Source organism: Callithrix jacchus, chromosome 3 (genome assembly GCF_049354715.1).
Source record: "Callithrix jacchus isolate 240 chromosome 3, calJac240_pri, whole genome shotgun sequence".
In the NCBI taxonomy this organism is placed as follows: Eukaryota; Metazoa; Chordata; class Mammalia; order Primates; family Cebidae; genus Callithrix; species Callithrix jacchus.
The window spans coordinates 7407034-7431772 of record NC_133504.1 but is presented as its reverse complement, the minus strand read 5'-3'; the positions used below and the strand labels follow the sequence as shown (position 1 = coordinate 7431772).

Sequence of the window (24739 nt, the reverse complement as noted above, 5' to 3'; positions counted from 1 at the left end):
TTTTATGAAACTGACTTTTTCCAGCATTACAGGCCGACGATTGTTTTCCAGAATATTTCTCAGTTTGAAGTCCAATTATTTCTCCATGGTTAGATTTAGATTAAGCATTTTTTTTTTTTTGGCAAGAATAATATGTAAGTTACGTGGTATTCTTTTTAGTACATAACATTGGGAGGCACATGGTGGCTTTTTGTGTCATTGATGATACTAAGTTTGATCATTTGGTTACGGTGGGGCAGCCTGATTTCTCCATTGTCTTTTTCTTTTCGTATTTAAAGATAATCTGGTGATATTTTGAGACTGCGTGAATAGCTTGTTTGCCGACAGCCTTCTGCCTGCGGTTCTATCGTGCATCGCTGATTCTTGCTTTACTCACTTGTTGCAATGGTGGTTACAAATGTGATATTCGAATGTGATAGTTTCTTCTAAAGTTACGAATTGATGTTCATTTGTTGAAAGAAAATAAGCACTGTCCTTTTCTGAGCACTCTACCATTTTTTGTTTGTTTTTGTGTCCTAGTGGACTGATGGATTCCTTTTTATTCAGTGGGTTATAGTCTTTTGCAGGCATGCTGTCTTATGCTGGACTGGTTACTGATTTGCCTACAGAAATCCTTTCAGTCTTGTCCCCATGTCTTTTGACTCATCAGTGTCCTCATCCGCTTTTGAGCCTTTTCTGGCACTGAATGATGTTCCATGTTCACCTGTTTTTCCTGCCTCGGACCTATATGTGATGATCAGTTATTTCTCTAAGGCACCCTGGAATGGTATTTAGAACCCAAGACGGCAAATGCCATGGGACCTCTGGGGTGTGTTCCTTCCAGAGCTTTCAGTGGTCAAAGCTGGGAGAAATACACATATAAAATCAGGAGTTCATAAGGATATCACTGGTCTCTTCCTCTCCTTCCCCCATGATTAATTTTCTCAGTCACACCATATATACATAATCGTTCTAGAATGACTGTACCCATAGCCCCATCTGTGGTTAGCTTTTCCTCTTGTATATATATTTATACTTTCTTCACTCTCATAATTCAGCTACCTCTTATCCGTCTGCTTTTCCAGCTTCCAAAATTATTTGATGACTTCATCTGCTTTCATCTTCCCTCTCATTCTCTTCTCCTTTATTCCGCCTACTGTCATTCTGGTGGGATTGGGAGGCACTGTTTGTAGTCTACCACGTTTAACTGACAGCACCATCCTAGCTCTTCCCTCTGTTGGCTACTTGAGGTAAGAACATAGGGAGGAAGTAAACAGTATTTACCTTTAGTACCCCCAGCAGCTCTGCTCATCGTGTCTGCCTCAGTGTCCCAGGCCTGCATTCCTCCCATGTCCCTCACTGGCAATTTCCTTCAACTTTCTCTTCCTGTCTTAGTAGGTGGGACTTCTTTTCAGTGGTATTGATGGTAGACCTGGAAATTCAGGGATGTGGGCAGTTCTGGAGAGAATAGGCCAGCCTGTCTGTTGATGCACTTATACTGTGCTTGAGGACTAAATGCTACAAATCAGACAGTCCTGGATTATTTCAGACTGAAAAAAATTAGGAGACCAACCTGGGAGGAGGCAGAAGACATGCCACCTCTCTCAGCATGTTTTCGATGTCTCAGTGTTCTCATTTCATTGAAATTAGTGCGGACCTCTCGCCTCAGCTGTAACACTTGGATTTTCTAAGCCACTTTGATGTCTCTTATCTCTGCTTATTTACAATGAACTTAGCTTCAAATTTTCATTTTCTTTCTACTCTGTTAAATGTGTTACGTGGAAATCTGAAGATAGAATTTTACCTTAGAATTAGAAGAATGCCTTTGGCATCAACTCGAGATATGAAGGTCTAACAGGGGGGAAAGGGGTTTTGCAAAAGGTGGTATACATGAGGCAGCCATCACTTTGAAACAGTTCGAGAGGTTTAATTTATTTCTCATGCTTTGGTAAACAAAAGCTGGCATTTTCCTTCCATTTAAACTGCAAGGCTGCCATTCCTACCCTTCCCCCGCAGCAGTGCATTTCGGTGGTCAAATCTAAAACATGTGTCAGGTTCATAGGCATGCTTTTTACCAGGAACCTCCCTTAACACTTGCTATATTGGCATTTTTTTTTTACAGGATCTTCTCTCTGTGCTTTTTTTATTTATTTACTCTGCTTGCATTGTGGAATTATGGGTAGAGCTGCTTTACATCAGAATCATTTTAAATAAAAATATTGAAAGAACATTTTGACCAAGAATAATGTGAATATTTCAACATAAATATCTATGCTGAATTGGCTTCTAGATTTCAGGACAGGAAGAACATCTTTAGCGATGTTCATGATTTGGTTTTGCTTTGCTGCAGATTAGGTTCAGCGACAAATTCCATCTGGCTGGAGCTACATGCAGTCTCTCTGTTGATTGGTTATATTGGGACTTCATGGGAGTGTCCTTCAATTTGCTTTTCCCAGCATTTTTAAAAGCTCCATTGAAAAAAAAAATAGAGGCTAGAAAAGAAAAAAAGGAACCTGCATTGTTTCAGTTTGCATCCAACATGCAAAACATAGTTCTAAATTTTTAATTAGCTAAGTGAGTGGTGAAAAGGAAAAGTAATATAACAAGCCTCGGTGAGCTGCTGGGATGTGTTGTCATGACGACCAGTTCAGCAGGCTGCCAGCAAGCATGTCAATGGGTAATATGGGGAGAGGGCTTTGAAACAGTGCCTGCTAGCCACAATGTGATTGGTCACGCCTCTGTTGTCTTTGTGTGAGCCGGTGCATGCTGGGTAAGACCTAGAGTGAATGCTCAGCTTGTCTCAAGGCTGCAATGAGGTAATGCTTCTGAATCTTTGGGGATTATGAGCTCCTTCCTCCAAAAGACTGCAGTCTAGAGTGTTTTCATTCCGATTTGCGTTAATTACTGACTGTAACCTGTTAGGAAGTTTTACAGCTGCCTTTATTCAGTCTTTTATGTGTGCATGTGTATGTTATAGATAACTTAACACGTGTGTATGCTGCATATAGAATCTCAAGCGTATTCTAAAAAAAGAGATAACCCTCCATATTAGTCATTCTGCTCAGAGTCAACATTTCATTTGATTGCTGGCATCACTGACAGTATCTATTGGTGGATAAATGATATATTAAAGTGCATTTACATTGGGTAAGCAAACTTGTTCATTTCTAGAGAATATTTTGGCGTCGATTACTTTTTAAAGTCTTTTATCTATGATGAGTCGTAAGGGGCATAGAGGGGGTTGTGAAGAGTGTCGGATTTGCTTGGTCAGGAGGTTTAGTTCATTTTTAGATTCCTCGAAATTGGCCAGTTTATATCCTAATATTGATATTATAGTCTTTCATTAATTGAACATAATATCGGACTGCTCCAAAATTATCTGCTGAATAATGCTCTGACAGTTTCAACTTAGCTGTAAAGGGAAGCTGTGTTTACAGATGCAAAGATCTGGAAATGCTTATGGTGGTTTGTGAAACAAATACATCAAGGTGCTGATGTGACAGAGACACATGAGCCGCACTCCCCAGCCCTACCCCTGGTTCTCTGTGTCACAGCGCCTTGGATGCTCTCCAGGGTTTTGTCGGTTGGTTAGAGAATGTTTTATCACATTCATAAATAGTAACCTAATGCCCTGGAAAGGTTAGGGCAGTGTCTCCAACCACAGTATGTGTCGCTAGTGGGGACACATACCATAGTTGAGTTGGGCTCTCCGGGTTCATCGTGTCACCAAAGGGAAGCATGTGAGTGAGCTTTTGGACAGAGCTCGGGGAGCTGTCGTACTGCCACCCCGTTGTATTTACCTCGCAAACAGTTCATAAAAATTTATAAGCCTTTAAATGTATAAGCGAAGAGTAAAAACACCTCGAATGACAAGTCGTGGTCGCTGCTGCTGCTGCTGCATAGAACGGTGGACTCTGCCAGCCACCTTGCTTTATTTGAGGTCAGGCCACTGGCATGTGGGGAGACTGGATGATCGTCAGCCCAGCTACCTCCACTCACCAAGTACAAGGCCAGCTAACAAGAGTCCGTAGCCAGCTTTGCAGCACATCACACTTGCTTTATTCTTTTATATATTCATTTTTTAATTTTTTAGATTTCAAGGTTCAAGTGCAGTACCCCAAATCCATATTGTGTTATATGCCTATACTGCACAGTGGTGACGTCCGGGCTTTTGGGGTGCCCATCATCCTGACAGTGTACATTGCACCCCGTAGGCAGTGTTCTTGGCTGATTTTTATTCATCTATATGGTTTCTGTTTATACGGCTTTGTAGAGAAAGACTTTACCAAAGAGAAATAAATGTGATAGTATATCTAGGTTTTTAAATAATTGATTCAAAATACTTGGAGCACAAAAAGGATCTTGGGTTGTGACTTTTACCAAGATGTTGATTCTACCTCATGGCACAAATGCCAAAGCCAGACAGCTTGTGCTGAGACTACAGTTGGAAAGGCCCTTGAAGTGGGCTGGAGTCCTTTGTCTAAAACGAAGCAGGGTGCAGTGACCCCGTGAAGAGAAATCCACCTGTTGATAAGACCGGCACTGTTTCTCTATAAGCATTTGATTGTTCTGCTACCTTCCTTTCTCTGGGGGATGGATTAATTGTGTAGTTTCAAATCTCAAGCATGCTTTGCTAATTCAAACAATTTTGAGGTTCATTAATGACTCAGTTTGCGTAAGACTGGATCCTCTGTAATGCAGTTCCGTTGTTATAAGCAGGATGTGTTACCTTCATTGAGTTACAGGCTATGAATTAGATTCCTTTACTTTAAAATGTAGAAATCATATTTATTAATCATCATAGGAAAACATCTTTATTTTGTATAACTATATAGTAATTGTTTTTCTTAAGTGGCAGAATTCGAATCTTTTGTATTTAGCTGATTCAGTATGTCTCTGTGGTCAGATTATGATATGAAAAAAATCTTCATTATTAAGTCATTTTACAGCATCTAACAAACACAAAATTAATATGTTAAAGATTAAGTAGAATTGAAAGGTAAAGAGATGTCCTGTTTAATTTACTGTTTCATGAGCTTTTTACGATTTTGAAAGCCCCCTTGAAGAGGAGCAATGGCAAGTTCAAACTAGCGTGAATCATTATATCCTGTGACAGGTTCCACAATAAATGACTTGTGATAGATGTGAAGCCTGATGCTTAGAGATTAATGGCAGATGCACTACTGAAGCGTTTCTCTTTTACCACTAACATTATCCGGTGAAGCTAGAGCTCAGCAAAAGGCTTGGCTTAGAAATAATTGGGATTGGTAAGTTTGGAAAGATATGACCCTTTAGGGAAGTCTAGAGAAAAGCAATGTGCTTTTAGATAATTTGGTGGGTTCAAGAAATTTAAAAATACTTTTCTTTACAAATTCACTCTTTACAAACAAATGTCAAGCTCGATATGTTTACAACGGGGTTATTAAGTAGCAGAAGCAAACGTTCTTTTGAAGATAGGCAAACTGTAGAAGAAGAATAAGATCAGGGTCTCTGGAAGGTCAAATGGCAACAGTATTAAGCTTTCAAAATCAGACAAAATCTTCTCATTGGGTTACTTTTGGTGACTGGCTCTCTTAACACTGATCCTCTCCCACACTCACCAGTCACAAAAGTCAGTGTCCCCCAGGTGGAGATGAGTGGATGGACCTGGCTCTTTACCGATCAGGTCGTTTTGTCACATAGAAACATGAGGAGGATGGAATTTGTTACTCCCAACTAAGAAACATGTAGTCTCTATTCTTAAAAATTTTATCGTGACATCAAAAAGTTTTATTTGTAAAGTGCTTAACTCATTAAGAAAGTGCCATTAAAATAACTTCTAAATGACACAAATTACAATAGGAAACTCCATGTTGAATGTTGATTTCATCTATTTAAAAATGTTTTATTATTTCTTTTTTTGTTTTTTTCTGAGATAGAGTCTCACGCAGTCACACAGGCTGGAGGGCAATGGTGTGATCTCTGCTCACTACAACCTCCACCTCCTGGATTCAAGCAATTCTCACGCCTTAGCCTCCTGAGTAGCTGGAATAATTGGTGCCCACCACCGCACCCAGCTAATTTTTGTATTTTTAGTAGAAACGGGGTTTCACCATGTTGGTCAGGCTGGTTTCAAACTACTGACCTCAAAAGATCTGCCTGCCTTGGCCTCCCAAAGTGCTGGGATTACAGGTGTGAGCCACCGCGTCCGGCCATTTTTCTAATATGACAAAGATGAAACATTAGCAGCTTTCTTTACAATGCTGAATATTGATGACCGAAATAGACACTAGCCTGAAATGTACATCTGCTTCATTTATGAAGAAAGGGTTTCCTAAATGAATTAATGACACTGGAAAGTACACGGGAGAGATTATCTGCTTCACAGTTCTTCCGATGGGGTGCTAATTAATATTCAAATGCTATGTTGAGGAAAGACTGATGTTCAGACCTTCGTGACCTAGAATCACTTCTCCTATGACGCATTTTACACATTGTGTGGTTGTGATATGTCAAATCCTTTTTTATTCGGAGCTAGTGTCATTTAACTTGCGTCTATGGGGAGGTTGTACTCAGTGCCTGATGCCAGCGGTGCTGGAAGGGCAGATGTTCCCTATACCTGTTTATCTTGAGTTGAAAGCTTGTTACTTGTAGGTAGATTGTACTGTGTCTTGTCCTCATAGTACCCAGACCAGTGCTAAGTATAAAGTAGGTACTGATATAGATCTCAGTTAGTTGTAAAAGACTGGTGAGTTGTTTTGTTTTGTTTTGTTTTTTGAGACAGAATCTTGCTCCGTCGTGCCCAGGCTGGAGTCCAGTGGCACAATCTCGGCTCACTGAAACCCCTGCCTCCCAGGTTCAAGCGATTCTCCCACCTAAGTCTTCCAAGTAGCTGGGATTACAGGCACCCGCCACCACACCCAGCTAATTTTTTGTATTTTTGTAGAGATAGGGTTTCACTATTTTGGCCAGGCTGGTCTTGAACTCCTGACCTCAGGTGATCTGCCCGCCTCGGCCTCTGAGAGTGCTGGAATTACAGACGTAAGCCACTGTGCCTGGCAAATTGGTGAGTTTTTATGTTGAAACATTATGAATAGTTACCCTTGACCTCAGAAACAGGAAATGGAAGGGTTTTATGAAATCTTAGACGTGTTATCTGTTGAATTTTCTTATCACCGAATAGTGCTTCTCATATTTACCCATTTCCTCTTTCAATCAGCATAAAAATCTTATAGGCTTGAAATCCAAAACTTGAATAAAAAGGAAATATTGTGGTTGAAATTAAATCAAAGCAATTATGCCGTGTTTATGAATCTTTTAGCCACTCATGGCGCCAGCATTTTCTTGGTGACAGGGCATGTGGAATGGTGACAAGTGCATAGGTTTGGGACATTAGACAGAACCACATTTGAATCCCAGAGGTACCATTTACTTGCCGGAAGACATAGAACAGATTAGTTGTAACTGTTTAAATGAGGATTCCACCCACATCACAGGTCATATTAGTTGTGAACCTGTCTGAAGGGTCTGACGCAGGGTACTGGCTATGCAGTAGATACCCACTAAATGTTCGTATTCTTTATCTCCTGCTTGCATTTAATTGCTAAAATGACCAAATTTCGTTCACTTTAATGGGGTATCTTTCCTGATGGGATAAGAGAATTATTAGTTCTGCAACTCTGATGAGTCATTCTAGAGGAATATCTTTCTGGTACAACAAGACAGTTTTACCGTCTGTATTTAGGTAATGTCCTTAGTTTTATCATAGGGATGCACTTGATGTCGACATATTGAGATCATTAGGGGTTTATCACTGGAAAAGCCCGGAAGGGCAAGGGGAGCATCAGAGGGGAAGCTCATTCTGGCAGTTATACTTAGGGTGATGGAGGGAACCAGGGGAGGGGTTTCCAGGAGTGCAGATGAAAACCCAAAGTGGAAGGAAAGGAGTGGATTTAGAGACATCCAGAGGGCGAGGAGACTGGCTCTGTCGACTGTTTCCATTAGAAGGGAAGGGGGTGGTTAGGGAAGAAAAGACAGGTATCTCACATGCATGTGTCATGCACGTGGCTGCCCTAGGGGTGGTTCCACAGTCCAAACCAGGAGATGCAGGAGGGGGCAGGATTTATGGGATAGAGTACACATTCTGTTTTGGACATGGAGTTGGAGGCACCGGGGGTATCTAGGTGAAATCATCTGATGGGTAAAGAGAGAAGGGGGCAGGGAGGGAGGGGGGAGAGGGAGAGAGAGGGAGAAGGCGAAGGAGAGAGAGGGAGAGAGAGGGAGGGAGAGGGAGAGAGCGGGAGAGGGAGAGAGTGGGAGAGGGAGAGAGGGGGGAGAGAGAGGGAGAGAGAGAAAGAGGGGGAGAGAGAGGGAGAAAGAGAAAGAGGGAAGGGGGAGAGGGGGGAGGGAGGGGGAGATATATATCGAGAGAGAGAGAGAGAGAGAGAGAGAGAGAGAGAGAGAGAGAGAGAGAGAGAGAGAGGTAGTTCTGGCAGTCAGGGAGGCTTTTGGGACCAGAGAGGGAGTTTTGACCCCCTCAGCTTTGTATGGCTGAGAGTGGTTACACCTGAGGCAGTGGGTGGCCTGCCCCCGTGGGGCACGTAGGTGGAGAAGAGAGGAGGTGGGTGAGGATGGAGCCTTCAAGAGCTCTCTTTTAGAGGCCAGCAGAGGAAACAGTTATAGGAAGAGGAAACTCAGACCCTAAATGTGAATTTAGAATCTGGATTTGGTTTTAATAATTTACACACAGTGAGTTTCCCAAAGAAATGTGTAAGTCAACTGTTTGGAACCACAAAGCCAAAGCTGGAAAGAACGACAGTGCCCTAAGTCAGTCCTGCATTTGATGGACATGTGGATAGGTCTTTTGAGTCGAAGGAATTTCCATCTCATCACGGTCATCCTCCTGGCAGCGCCTCTCCAGGAGCCGTTCCCAGTGGTGGTGACTCGGGCCATGTCACACATTGACTGTAACCTTCCTGAGACCAAGGTGCTACAGATGGCTGTGGGAAATAGAAAGCACTGAACAGTCTCCCTGGAGGCGTGCAGTTTCAAGTAGTTTTCACCCATCTTTCCCACGAGCTCTTTAATTAGGTGTAATTAGAAGGGATGACCTAGGACGTGTGTGGAAAGTGTGATTTAAGTATTTTGGGGAGCTCTCAAAAGAAGAGGCCGAGTGCAGCGTTTCATGCCTGTAATCCCAGCACTTTGGGAGGCCAAGGCAGGCAGATCATGAGGTCAAGAGATTGAGACCATCTTGGCCAATATGGTGAAACCTGGTCTCTATTGAAAATACAAAAATTAGCTGGGCATAGTGGCAAGAATCTGTAATCCCAGCCACTTGGGAGGCTGAAGCAGGAGAATTGCCTGAACCTGGGAGGTGGAGGTTGCTGTGAGCCGAGATCGCACCATTGCACTCCAGCCTGGGCGACAGAGAGAGACTTCATCTCAGAAAAAAACCAAGACAACAGCAACAGAAACAAGAAATGAGAAAAATGTTCTTTACTTTGTCAAATTTTGTTTTTTCTTTTCCTTGATAGAACGTTTTTTCTTTCTCTTGATAGAACTCGATCAAGTCTTAGCTATTATATAATCTGTCATTAAAACTCTGACCTTGGGCAAGTTACCCAACTCTCCTGGATTTCGTTCATAAAATAGAGCTAACAGTATCTGTGGGGGAACACAGTGACGTGACACGTAGAAAGGCCCTTCATACATATCGGCCGTGAGGTATAGTTGTTATTAGTAGGAGGTGGGAGGGGAGACATTAGAAGTGAGAGGAAGGCAGCTGAAGATGAGGTGTGCACAAAAGTGACAATGTTTCTTATCGAGAACGTGAGCGGTGCACGAGGAAGGAAGAGGAACGGGAAGGTGTTTGGTGTCTTAAGGAAGGGTAAGAAGACGCGGGAGCATGCAGTGCCCGCCCAAGGGCAGTGCTCACAGTGACAGTCGGAGGTTTGCGACCTGAGATGAACCTACCTTAGGAAACTTGTTGAGGGCTCTCTGCTCTAGTTGTTTCGTCTGAGTTTCCTGAAATCAGACATAGTTGGATTGTAGGATGTCATGAAAATGGAGATCGTAGGAAGGAAAGTATTGGATTTAGTCCTGTATTGGATTAAAAAGATCATCAGCTTTGGGTTATGAAAAATGCAGTGCCACGAAAGTATGAAATGTTAAAACTTAGAAACATCAAACAACAGCTTATGAATGCAAAGCTTGGGAAATGAATGATGAAAGTCTGCCGTTTTTTAAGAGCACAAGACAGAATGAGGAAGACAAAACTGAAGGAAAAGCAGTGAGGGGATCCAGCTGAACACGGGATTGGTGCACACTAAGAAAATAACAGTTGCCTTCAAACGCAAGTGTTAACGCTTTTTATTAAGCAAAAAGATATCAGGGTGGCTAACACTTTGCTTCCCAAACTCTGAATATCATAAATGGAGTTGGGGGATGGCTCCAGGATGTGTGTTAGGATTCTAAACACCTGTGCCCTTTCCCCTCCCACCTGTCCAAAACCTAATCCCAGGGTTCTCACACTTTTGGACTTCATATTCAAAGAACACTTCAATAAAATTTGTGTGGATCACCAAAGGTTGCCAGCTTTTAGTTCTGGCAAGCAAGTACTTAAAAAAAAATCTGTCATCTCTTATCACCATTACTTCAGTGAAAAAGAAGACATTTAACATGCACATATGCATATACCTACACACACACACACACACACACACACACACACACACGGGAGGAAGAGCATAACTAAAGACAATTTTTTGATCAAGTAAATTTATCTTTATGAGAAATTTTCTGTGGTGTCTTATTTTTGCTTCTTTTCATTGTGGACTGGTAAAATAATTGTCCACACAAGCACAGATCTACAGAATCTGCCCGAATTTACAAAGTACTGGTCCAGCTGTTGTCTACCTGCTCCCAGGTGACCAGCCCAGGACAGCTTGGGAGACAGAAATCCTGCCACTTTCGCTGCTACAAACGCAGGGCTGAAAGGACCAACCCTTTTTCCGGACCACTTTGTGACCAAACCAAGTTATCAAAAGGATCTTTGTTGCCAGGGGATGCTTTTTCTTTTCTGAGAGTGGGTTGGGGTGGGGTGGGGGTGGGGTTAGGGGTTAGGGAGCAGAGATAGAAAGGATGGAAGGTAAATAGTATAACACCAGAAGGGAATTTTAAAGACTTACAATGATTAAGTACATAGGACTCCCTTTTTCTTTTTTGCCCTGGCACTGCCTGAAAAGTATATATGACTTTAAACTGTATAGGCAAGAATATTTTCGATTCTAGTGTAAAGTAATAGGATATGGTATCACATTGGGAACGATGTCTTTCTGTATCAGTTGTTTCTCCTTAAAACAAGGCTTTTATGAGGTGTGAAAATTTAAAGAGGCCAGTTTTGCTGTTCCTATGAGAATTGACTTATTATTACAAAATATGAATGAGGTAGACATGTTGATTTTTGAAAGTTAACAGGAAATCTACTAATCTGGATAGATCACTAAGAATGTAGTCTGCTTCGTCAGTGTATGTGTTACATGAGCAGACATTAAGAACTTGTTCTGGTGGTGACTTATCAGCAAAAATGCGATAAAAGTAAAAAAAGGAAGGAAATGTACCATGGTTTTTTATTACAAAAAAGCTTATCATAGCAGACAACTTTTATTGATAGTTCATTATAATTAGACAACTTTTATTGATAGCTTTTGTAAATGTAGAATTAATTTATATTATCAGCTTCATATTTGGAACACTTACTTTTAAAAATTAGCCTGATTTGTATTTAAAATTATTTTTAACAATACAGCAACAGCTTTGCTGCCCAAGCTGGTCTTAAACTCCCAGGCTCAAGCCACCCCCCGCCTCGGCTTCCCAAAGCCCTGAGATTATAGATGTGAGCTACCATATCCCGCTAGATTTATGGTTATTCGTCATGTATTAACTTTGAACTTACCATTTTCGGGGTTGCAGGGAATTTTTTGAGACTGGATCTCACTATGTCACCCAAGCTGGAGTGCAGCGGCGCAGTCACAGCTCACTGCAACCTCCAGTTCCTGGGCTTAAGTCATTCTCCCACTTCAGCCTCCTGAGTAGCTGGGACTCCATGCACACACCACCACACCTGTATAGTGTTTAGAAGTTTTCTGTAGAGATGGGATCTCACTATGTTGCCCAGGCTGGTCTTGAATTCCTAGACTCGAGATCTTCCCACCTTGATCTCCCAAAGTGCCGATATTCCAGGCATGAGCCACCACACCCGGCCATGGTTGCAGGTATTAGATGTTAAATTTACAGATCTTGTGTTGGGGAAACTATTGAATTAGGACCACAGATGTGAACTTTCCCTCTCAGTAGAGACTGTGCCACATTGCTCTTGGCCCAGGCACAAGGAAACACTTTATACTGTCTTGCTAGGCTTCTCTATCTCAGTCTATATCTACATGTGCGTGCATGCATGTGTGTGTACGTATGTGTGTGTGCATGTGTGTGTGTGTGTGTGTGTGTGTGTGTGTGTGTGTAGTTTCAGCTGAATTTTCTGTCCCAAGGTTAAGTTAGAAATCAGCTTTTGTTCGCTTCACAATTTGTCGTGGCTTCAATCAGACAGTGGTGTCAAAAGTGGTATCGTTGACATCTCTGGTAGCCTTTGTTCTCTGAACTTAATCAACAGTGTCCATGCTGACAGTTGAGACTAAATGATTGCCCAGCCACAAGCTGCATGGTGAACACTTTGCTCAGTTGGGTTGGGTGCTCCTCAGGGAGTCTCAGTGTGCCAAGCAGATGAAGCATGGTTTGTCCCTCACTGAGGAGGAACCCCTGGGGTCCCATTCCTTGGCCCCAGCTGGTCCCTTGCCCAGATGTGCTGTTAAGTGTCACGGGAAAATCACACAGGAGGAAGGGCAGCGACCACATATACAGGAGGAAAATGTCAGGGTGGCTCCCGCTCTCAGCAGGAGGACATCTCCCTGGCGCACTTTGGGCTGAGCCACCTTCTTCTCTACCCTCCCTGCCTGCCCCGCCCCCCACCATGGTGCCGCTGCCTGTAGCCAGGAATTAAAATCCTCATTTGGGTTGAGTAAGAAATTTTATCCATTACCCATGAACCTTGTCTAGCAAATCTGCTCGTACTGCATATGACTTTCAGATTTCACTCTCTAAATTGAGTAGAATTATAAATATACCTTGCCCATTCAGCATGCCAGATACTCAAGATTTCTGTTCACCAGGCTGTCCTGTTATCAGTAAACTGCCCTAAGACCTGCTCACATGTATGATATGAACATGGCCTTCCTGGAATCTTTTTAGTACCGTTGGGTCATATCTCCCAGTGGGAAGGCCATCAGCATTTTGGGGTCAGGCTATTTATGCATGGGTGGGAGTGTAACTGTCAAGATGTAATATTTGAGGGTTTTTTGGGTGGAACTTTTTGTGTATAAAAGCCAGTCATGTTCATATAGTATGCAAACTTGAGGATACTCCCTAAGGACCACAAATGCCAACAGTTTGAAGGAGAAGTAGGAGGACTGAACATTACTCAGGAAAAGTCTCAGGCCATTCCTGTATATATTCTCTGTTGTAATGTCCTCAGCTATGGTTAAGGTGGGTTTTTGAAAGCTCCCATTACTATTGTGTGCGCGACGTGGATAGGACAGGTCCAAAAAGGGAAACAGTGGACTCAGTAATTATATTGGATGCTAATGATCTGGTCTGTGGGTCCTGTGGGTGCCTCCTGTCTCCTGGTCCACCTAACACTGATGACAAAGCTCATTAGTACTTCTGGCCAGAGGGCGGACTTGGGGAGAGAGAGCGGCACTCATGTCAATCAGTCTGGCTTCTCATTAGGAACTCCAAAGAAAATAGTTGGCCAAAGAGGCCAGAACCACAAAAAGGAAGCTAACTTTGAGTTACCCGCATCTATCCACTGTATCACAGAGATGGGAAAAGGCTGTTTGGAATGTGGGAAGTGGATGAAGGGAAATGGTATCTTTTTGAGGTGAAAATAAAACTTAAAAAAAAAAATCCAGCTGCAACAGTCCTAAAAGAAAAGTAAGTCTTTATAGGAGGAAACCAAGTCCGAAGCAAACCTGTTTGCTTCTCCTATTAACTGTGCTATTTCCAGCAAAAGAAAGTAGTTGTGGATTCTGCTTCCAGGCAAGAGGGAGCAAGCACACGCCGCCCTGTCTCTCCCACCAAGTGTAGCTGAGACCGTGGAGAGAATTCATGGCACACCAGGCGCAGAGGGGAAGGAGATCAGAATTTGAAGTTCCATCCAACTGTATCACCGGACATAGACTCTGAGGTAGCCCAAACTCCAGTAGGCCACACGGGTGTGGACAGTCAGATCTTCAAGGGAAGCGCTTGCTTCCTGAGGAGCAGGAATGGGGAGTCCTAACTTGCGAGTAAGTGAAAGAAGTCACCGTTTTCATTCTCTCCCTTCCCAACCCACAGTGAGTCCTGCACGGTAGCTGTAGGACCGCACAGACATCCAGAACTGTGTGTGGTGGGGGAAGGAAATATCCTTCTTGCTGATGAACGGAACCGTGGTCCTAAGAGCATGGGGTGAATTCTCATTGCTTTTCTTGTCTCTCTGTCCTTCTGCCACTTGACACCACACTGAAATGCAGTTGTACTGGAAGTATGTGGCTAAGCAAGGCGACCAAACCCCAGCGTTCCAGCAGAAGGACCATGCAAAGGGGCCCTAGGGAGCTGGAAGGTACTGGGGAGATCACAGAGCGGATCAAGAAAGCTGTTGCCTAAAATATCGTATGAACTCCTGGACTTGCTGCGGCACTGTGCATGTTTCAATCTGACTATAAGCAGCATTGCAAAAATGCTTTGAGAGATGATATATGAACTAGATCACACAGGTCCCAGGCTGCATGGTACACTTGTAGGACAGATCCAAATAGCATTGCAGAGGCTTTCTGCACTGAGCTGACATTCAGCTGACAGGGGGTGGTTTGGGAATTGCAGCCTGAACTTACCAATGTTATCATGTGCTTAAAAAAAAATTCAACAGTGTCCATATGATTTAAAGTCTTGGATTCTCATAATGTAATAATCAACATTACTAAAAATTAGCCAGCATATGAAGAACCAGGATAATCTCCATTTGTATGTGAAAGAGCACTTAACAGTTGCAAATACCGAAGTGTCACAGATGTTGGAATTATCAAAGATTTAAATCAGTTATTCTAATCGTGGCCCCAGAAGTATGGGAATAGATGATATAATGCAGAACCAAGTGGTAATTTTAGAACTGAAATATATAATAATAAAAATTAAAAATTCATGGGTAGGTTCAACAACAGAGTGAATAGAAAGAGAGGACAGTAGACTTGAAGATAGATCCATAGAAATGATTCAATCTCAACAACAGAGAAAAAAAGATTGAAAAAAAAATAAGTAAACAGAGCTTCAGGGATGTGTGAGGCCATACCAAAACGGTCCAACATTGGAGTCATCGGAGTTCCTAAAAGAGTGTGATTGGAAGAAATAATAGTTGGCAACTAAATTTGGTCAAAGACATGAGCTTTTGAATTTAAGAAGCTGAACAAAATGAAACAGGCTAAAATGAAAGAAATACATACCCTGACACATCATAAACTATCAAAAACTAAAGAGAGAAAAAAATGGAAGGAAATAGTGAAAAATGCTGCATAACATATGATAGAACAAGTAGAATGACTGCAGATTTAACTGGTATGTTTAGACATAGCAACGATACATAACACGTAATAGAACAGTTTGAATGACTGCAGATTTAACTGGTATGTTTAGACATAGCAACAATACATAACACGTAATAGAACAGGTAGAATGACTGCAGATTTAACTGGTATGTTTAGACATAGCAACGATACGTAACACGTAATAGAACAGGTAGAATGACTGCAGATTTAACTGGTATGTTTAGACATAGCAACGATACATAACACGTAATAGAACAAGTAGAATGACTGAAGATTTAACTGGTATGTTTAGACATAGCAACGATACATAACACGTAATAGAACAGGTAGAATGACTGCAGATTTAACTGGTATGTTTAGACATAGCAACGATACATAACACGTAATAGAACAAGTAGAATGACTGAAGATTTAACTGGTATGTTTAGACATAGCAACGATACATAACACGTAATAGAACAGGTAGAATGACTGCAGATTTAACTGGTATGTTTAGACATAGCAACGATACATAACACGTAATAGAACAGTTTGAATGACTGCAGATTTAACTGGTATGTTTAGACATAGCAACGATACATAACACGTAATAGAACAGGTAGAATGACTGCAGATTTAACTGGTATGTTTAGACATAGCAACGATACATAACACGTAATAGAACAGGTAGAATGACTGGAGAGTTTCTGTTAGAAACCACAAAGGCCAAACTAAAGTGGAATACTATTTTTAAAATATCCAGGGAACACATTCTTTATATACAAAGGTAAAATAATGATATTCTCAAATAAAGAAAGCAATAATTCACTGCCGGAAGACTTGCTCTAAAAGAAATGCTGATAGACAGAAAATCATACCAGAGGAAAACTTGAAACATCAAGAGAAAAAGAAAAGCAACAGGAGTAAATATCTGAGTAAATATAATTATTCTCTTAAGTTCTTTAAAATATGTATAATAATGGAAAGCAAATGTTATAGCATTAGTAGAGTTTCATTGTATATAGATGTAACACATATGACAATTGTAACATAAAGAGAAGAGGTTAAAGGGACCAAAATGATGGTAAAATTTGCTACTTGAAGTAGTAAAATATTAATTCTAAGAAGACTGTGAAAAGTTATTTATATATATGTGTGTATATATATATTTACACACATATATATAAATGTGTAGAGCAACAGCTTAAAACACCATACAAAGGAATATAGTAAAAATTCAGTAGACAAATAAAAATAGAGCACTGAAAATATTCAAATAGTTCAAATAAAAGTAGGAAAGGAAAAACAGGAACAAAATGGGGGAAGAAACCTAAAATAAATGATAAAGAGTAGATTTAAATTCCAACAGATAATTACATTAAATGTAAATGGTCTAAACATACAAATTAAATGACAGAGATTGTCAGAATGGATTTTTTTTTAATGACCAAAGGCTATGCTATCTATAGGTAATACATTTTAAATATAATGAAATTAGTGTGTTAAAATTAAAAAATAAAGAGAGATATACTAATCATAAGAAAGCTGGAGGGGCCATATTAATGTCAGAAATAGTAGACTGTAGAGCAACAAAAATTATCAGGGATAAAGAGGAACATTGTATAAAGAAAAATGGGTAAGTTCACCAAGAAGACATAACAAGCATAAAAAGGTGTATGTACTTAACAACAAAGTTTCAAAGTACATGAAACAGAATAGAACGGAAAGAAAAAATGGGCAATTATAGTTAGGGGCTTCAGTGCAGCTCCCCCAATAATTTCAAGAATAAGTAGACAGCATATCAGTAAGGATATGGAAAAATTGACCAATACCATCAGACTTGCTAATTGACATTTATAAAATGTTCTTCCCTCAAACAGCAGAATATATATTCCTTTAAAATCTTCAGGGAGCATTCACAAACATAGGTGATAGCCAGAGACATAAAACAAACCTAAAAATTATTCAAATAATTGAAGTCATCAAAATTAGTTTTCTAACTATAATGAGATTTAACTAGAAATCAGCAAAACAAAGATGACTGATAAATCTGTAAATACTAGGAAATTAAACAACATACTTCCAAATAATCTGTGACTCAAAGGCAAGTCTCAGAGAAAGCAGAAAATATTTTGAAGTGAACAAAATTGAGAATGTAATATATCATAATTTATATGAAGTGGCTAAAGCAGGGCCTAGAGGGAAATATGGAGGATTAAATCTTCACATTAGAAAAGAAAAAAGAACTGCAATGACCAATCTAGGCTTCCACATAAACTAGGAAAAGAAGAGCAAAACAAGTCTAAAGCAAGCAGAAAGAAATTTTATATAGATAAGAGTAGATATCAATTAATTTGAAAACAACAATAGTGGAGAAAAACCAATGAAATTAAAATCTGGTTCTTTAAGTATATCAAGAGCTGATAAACCTCTAGCCAGACTGACAAGGAAATAAGACATAAATTACCAAAGTAAGGCACAAAAGAGTGCATGTCACTATAGTCCCCACAACCGTATAATAAGCAAATACCACCAACAGCTCTGTGCACGTAAGTTCAACAATATGGATGAAATAGACCAAATCCTAGAAACAAGCTACCAAAACTCACCCCAAAAGAAATAGATTTCTTGAATATCCCTTTGTATCTCAATAAATTCAATTTATAATTAAAACTTTACCAAAAACTCAAAAAACAAAACCTGAAAAACTTCATGTCTGGATAGTTTTACTGGTAGAATTCTCTACCAAACATTTATGGAAAAATGACACCAATTCTATAAGATCTCTTTCAAAAAATAAAAGAGGAGGCAACACTTCCCAACTCATGTTGTAAAGCCAGCATTATTCTGATTACCAAACCAGACAAAGAGAGTGCAGTAAAAGAAAACTACAGACCAGTGTCTCTTAGGAACCTAGACGTAAAAATCCTTCACGAAATATTAGTAAATTGGATTAGGCAGTATACAGCAAGAGTAACAAGTGCTGACCCGGTGAAGTTAGTGTTGGAAGGTTAGGCTGATTCAGCGTTTGAGAATCAGTCAGTGTAGGGCTGGGTGCAGTGGCTCACCCTTGTAATCCCAGCACTTTGGGAGGCTGAGGATGGCAGACCATGAGGTCAAGAGATTGGGACCATTCTGGCCAACATGGTGAAACTGTCTCTACTAAAAATACAAAAATTAGCTGGGCATGGTGGCGTGCACCCGAAATCCCAGCTACTCAAGAGGCTGAGGCAGGAGACTCACATGAACCGGGGAGGTGGAGGTTGCAGTGAGTCAAGATCATGCCACTGTACTCCAGCCTGGTGACAAAGTAAGACTCTCTCTCAGAAAGAAAAGAAAATCAGTCAGTGTAATCTACCATATTAACGTACCAAAGAAGAAAACGTCACATGATAATATTAAACGATTCAGAAAAAGCGGTTGACAAAATTCAGCATACATTCGTGATAAAAGCTCTGAACAATCGAAATAGGACTAAAAGGCAACTTCCTTGACCTGATCAAGAACATCTACAAAAATCTACAGGTATGATAACGATAGACACGGCAGACTACAGGACGGGGAGGGAAGGAGGAGGCCATGGATTGAAAACTATCTATGGGGTACTGTACTCACTACCTGGATGACAGGGTCACGCAATACACCCCTGTAACAAACTTGCACACATACCCCCGTATCTAAAATAAAAGTTGAAGAAAAAGAAACCTGTAGCAAACATCATACTTGATGGTGAAAACCCTAACACCCTTCAAGACTGGAAACAGGGCAAGTATGTTCACTTTTAACATGATACTGGAATTTCTGTCCATCAGAATAAGGCAAGGAGAAGAAATAAAAGGCTTACAAGTTGTAAGAAAACTGCCTATTTGCAAACAACTTGATTAGCCATATAGAAAATCCCAAGAAATTTACAGAAAAAGCTCTTAGAATGGCATTGTGGGTTAGATGTAAGGTTGTATAGCCAGCCTGGAAAATAGTTCAGTAGTTTATTAAAATTTATTTTAATTTTTATAGGTTTAGGGAACATAAGCGCAGTCGTATTAAATGGATATATTATGTAATGGTGAAGTCTGGGCCTTCCGTGTAACCATCACCCAAACTGTACACTGTACCCAATAGGCAGAGAAATAGGTAGTATTTCAGCCCTCACTCCCCTCCCCGCAACCTTTCGGAGTCTTTCATGTCTGTTATTCCACTCTGCATGTTCGTAAGCACCTGTTGTTTAGCTCCCACTTATAACTGTACAGTTTTTGACTTTCCAAGTAATTTCACTTACGATAATGGCCTCCATTTTCATCCATGTTGCTCAAAAGATTTAATTCTTTTCTATGGCTGAGTAGTATTCCATTTTGTGTGTGTGCGCCTGTGTGTGTGTGTGTCTATCACATTTTTAGTCCACTTATCTGTTAATGAACACTTAGGTTGATTCCACATCTTTGCTCTTGTGAGTAGTGCTGCAGTAAACATAGAAGTGCAGGTGTCTCTTTGGTAACATGATTTCTTTTCCTTTTAGCAGACACCCAGTAGTGGGGTTGCTGGATCAAAGGTGGTTCTATGTTTAATTCTTCGAGAAATCTCCGTACCGTTTTCCATAGAAGTTGTACTAATGTACATTCCACTAACAGTGTATAAGTGTTTCCTTTTCTCCACATCCTTACATCTGGTGATCAGTGGTTTTTTTCATGTTTGTTGGCCTCCTGCCTGTTTTTTTTTTTTTTTTTTGAAAAATGTCTGTTCATGTCTTTTGTCCACTTTTTAGTGGGGTTACTTGTTTCTTTCTTGTTGTAGACTCTGGCTGTTAGCCCTGTTGTATGCATAGTTTGCAGATATCTTCTCCCATTGTGTAGGGTGTCTGTCTACCCTGTTGATGATTCCTTTTGCTGCGCTTTTTAGTTTAGTCCCATTTGTCTGTTTTTGTTTTTGTTGCATTTCCTTTTGAGGACTTAGTCATAAATTCTTTGCTTTGACCAATGTCCGGAGGGTTTTCCAGGAGTTTCTTCTAGAATTTTAATAGTTTCAGGTCTTATATTTAAATCTTTAATCTATCTTGATTTGATTTTTGTATATGGAGAGAGATAGGGGTCCAGTTCCATTTTTCTACATATGGCTCTCCAATATTTTTTAGCACCGTTGATTGAATAGGGTATCCTTTCCCCACTGTGTATTTTTGTCTAATTTGTCCATAATTAGTTAGTTGTAGGTATGTGGCTTTATTTCTGGGTTCTCCATTCTGTTTCATTGATTTATGTGTCTATTTTCGTACTAGTGCCATGCTATTTTGGTTACCATAGCCTTGTAGTATAATTTGAAGGCATGTAATGTGATTCCTCCAGGAACTAAACAAGAGCCTGGATCGCCAAAGCAATCCTACTTCAGTAGTTTCTGATGAAGTTAAATACATCCTTAACATATGACCTAGCAATGCCATTCCTAGTACATGCGACAGCGTGGATAAATTTTAACATTGCACCTAGTGAAAGAAGCCAGTCTCAAAGGTTACATGCTATATGATTCCATTTATATGACATTCTAGAAATGGTAAGGAAATGATAAGGAAAAATTGGTTTCCAGGGATTAGAAGTGTGTAAGGCACAACATGAAGGAGTTCTTTGGGATGGTGGAGCAATTCTATATCCGATTCTATCCTGAGTGATGGCAAGGAGGCAAATCTACGTATGTGTTAAAATTTGACAGAATTTGTACATCAAAAGAGGCCTCAATTTTATATATGCTAATTTTAAAAATTAAGAACATGAGTTTTCTTGGCAAAAGTGAATGGTACCCGATTTTATTATTCTATTCTCTCTTTGCTATAAAGAAATACCTGAGACTGGGTAATTTATAAAGGAAAGAGTTTTAATTGGCTCATGACTCTGCATGTTGTAGAGGAAGCTTGGCAGGCTCTGTTTCTGGTAAGGCCTCAGACAACTTACAGTCATGGCAGAAGGTAAATGGGGAGCCAGCATGTCGCATGTCCAGAGAAGGAGAAAGAAAAAGGTTGGGTGGAGTAGGTGCTACACACTGTTAAACAGGTGGATCCCATCATAACTCATTCACACAGTCATGAGGACAGCACCAAGGGGGTGGTGCTAACTCACTCACACACTGTTAGGAGGACAGCACCAAGGGGGTGGTGCTAACTCACTCACACACTGTCATGAGGACAGCACCAAGGGGGTGGTGCTAACTCATTCATGAGAACTCTGCCCCTGTGATCCAGTCACCCCCACCAGGCCCCACCTCCAACACTGGGAAGTAATTACAATTTGACATGAGATTTGTGCAGGGACACAGATCCCGACCATATCAGTGATGTTCTTGTGATTGCTTATTGATGAACCAGATCAGTACTGTTCAGTATAAGTTTCTGAGATGATGAAAATACTCTGTATCTGCGCTGTCCAGTATCGTAAATACTAGCTACATGTATTGAGCACTTGAAGTAATATTTTACTATTATTTTAAATTTTATTAGGAATTACTAACTGTTAGTTCCTAATTTTTAGTTGATTTAAAGTAAATGAAATTAAATATTAGTTCCTCAGGAAGTTTCCTGCCACACTGTGGTATAAACTTTTTCTGCCCTGAGTTCGTCTAATCCATGTGCTAAGAAGACAAGGATGCGGAATGTCAGGAAAGCAGCACTTGGAAGGTCCCTGCAGATCTCCCTGGACTGGGTGTTCCGGAGTGGCTCGCCCCTTCCAGCCGGTTCAAATGGGGACTGTGAGAAGTACAAATTCAGCCTGGTCATGCCGAGTTCAGCTTTGTGATGAGAATGCTTGGCCAGTATTTCTTTACTTTACACCCCGTCTGGACTTAGTTTGGAGTACTTTTTTCCCTCTTATTCATGGTTGTTTTTAGAAGTATTGTGATGCCTTCTTTTCATCTGTGTTTACTTTTCATTCCTCAGTTAATTGGAAGCACCTTGAGATCAGAGGTTGATTCTATTGCTATGTCTTCTTTGTAAAAATATGGCAGCCTTTGCAACCTTCATATTTTTCCCCCCGATTCCATCTTGCAGAGAAGGAATGCAACCTACAGAGAGGATAACTTGGTTATAATTAAATAAGCCAGTGACAGAGTAACTCAGTTTCTCAGCTCTTTGACCTTATAACTAATTCCAGCTGAAAGAGCCCTGGGACTCAATAGCGGTGTATGTCTAAAGCAACAGAAATACCGATGAGAGTTTTGAAAGCTAATTGGGAAATACCATATTTAGGGTGTATTTTTAGATGTAGTTGTTGTTTCTCAAATTGGGGGCATGTGCATCCCAAGGGATTGGGGCCGTACGCTGGCGGGTTTATACAACCTCAAGATAAATGTGAATGGTCTCCCTAACAGGTCAGTTTACTTGTAAATTTTGGAAAGGAATATTGAATGTTGTTCATGGTAAACAAAGTTTTGAGCTTTTGTTATTAGGACCATCGGGATTCTATTACAGAGTAGAATGCATAGAGTGTGTGAATTTCAGGGCGTCCTCGCAGTAGAATCTAATTGTTTTTCCTCTGCATACTGTGGGCTTCTGTGGGCTTCCATCATTATCCTCTGTGGTTTAAATCCTAGATGCTAGATAGAAACGTTTGAGGCATACTCAGGTGTGTTTTAACCCAGTAGGTTGGAAATAAATAGTTCGTAAATCCAAATGCTATATAATAAAATTGTAATGGAGAAGGGCAACATTGTATATTTTCGTAATTTTTAATTTGTCTTTTTTACTGGTTTTATGCAACTAAGAAAGTCTGATCTGTTACTGGTGAGTGGGGGATTTTGTTGAGAGAATTTCTCCTCTCCGCTTTATATCTCAGTTTGAGCTAATATTCTACCCTGGGCACTCCTCCAAATGTCAGGCTACCGCCGCAGCACGGATTCCAGAGCGGTGGTGCTAGGTGCATTGTGAAGCTCCTAGAAACGCATTTCTGGTAGCATTCCAGTATTTCATGTGGAAATGTCAGATCATACTTTTGTGAAACAGGAAAGGTATCTCACCGCCCTTTGCTTCTCTCTGTTCCTGGCTAAGCACTCTCTACGTCTCGTTCACTCTTTCACACGAGGCTTTTTCCCTTGCCTCAGTAATTCTCTTCCTCTCTGGATGCATCCTATACCCTGTTGCCTCACAACCGAAACACCCAGCATGGGGAACAGCTCCCCTGTAGAAACCTTTAATGCCCTTCTCTGTGTATTTCATGTTCTTCAAAATCGTACCCCAGCCTGACTGACTCTTTGGCCTTATTGCTACCAATCTCCTTCATGGATCCCTCCAACCCAGCCGTGCTGAATCTCCCACGGCCATTTTCCAAAACATCTTAGACTGACCACATCGTGTCTGTTCGTACTGCCTTGCCACCTGGAAAGCCACGCTCACCTTCCCTCTTCCCACCCCTTTACGTGCCCATCCCGCAGGGCCGCCTCGGTGCCTCCTCCTTCCTGAAGCACTTCTCAGTTCCTGCCATGCTTCTTTGATGGCGTTTTTCCCATATCAGAAGTAACCATCTTTCACTGTTTCCTGGTCTTCTTTCCCTCTTTGCCTTGAATGACACAGGTGCTCATGTTGAACAATGCGTTTAGGAGCCTTACTCATTCATTGGTACTCTGACCTCAGCCACAAGGTAGGATCTCACATGCTATATTTTATCAGTGTTTTTAGACTCAAAAGTAGGTTTAGTGGTATTTTGTCACAGACCAGGATTGTTTTCTCCCCGGTTCGGACAGTCTTGAAAAGGGAGAGAATCTTGACACTGCAGACTTCTGAGTTGTGATAGGAGGCCAAGGAGTCCCTGAGGGAAGCCACGTCTGACCATATTGTCAGCATTCCTTCCCTCCTGGGAGCTGCCATGAACTTACAAATGTTTTTGGAGACCAGAAGTGTCATGCTTCTTTGGGAGGAGACTTACTAAGGGCTGTATAGCAAATGCCAAGTGAAATTCATTACAAATGTAAAATGGGCCATTTTTCTATCCATTAAAGACTGTTCTTTAATTTTTATTTTAATTAATTAATTTTTAGAAACAGGATCTTGCTTACTTTTTCAGGCTAAAGTGCTGTGGTGCAATCAGAGCTCACCGCAGCCTTGAACTCCTGACCTCAAGTGGTCTTCTTGCCTCCCAAAGTGC

The 24739-nt window shown here is 40.8% G+C and overlaps 1 protein-coding gene across 3 annotated transcripts in view; it reads left to right on the top strand.

The window, feature by feature from the left end:
* Positions 1 to 24739, top strand: part of STOX2 (storkhead box 2) — a 119612-nt gene that overhangs the window by 52989 nt on the left and 41884 nt on the right. Inside the window, exon 1 of one of the 3 annotated variants that reach the window (XM_078366182.1) lies at positions 2759 to 2795. The exons of the other annotated variants lie outside the window; for them this stretch is intronic. The gene's annotated coding sequence lies outside the window, so the exon portion shown is untranslated. Of the gene's footprint in view, positions 1 to 2758; positions 2796 to 24739 lie in introns of those variants that run through there. 3 annotated transcript variants of the gene reach the window in all.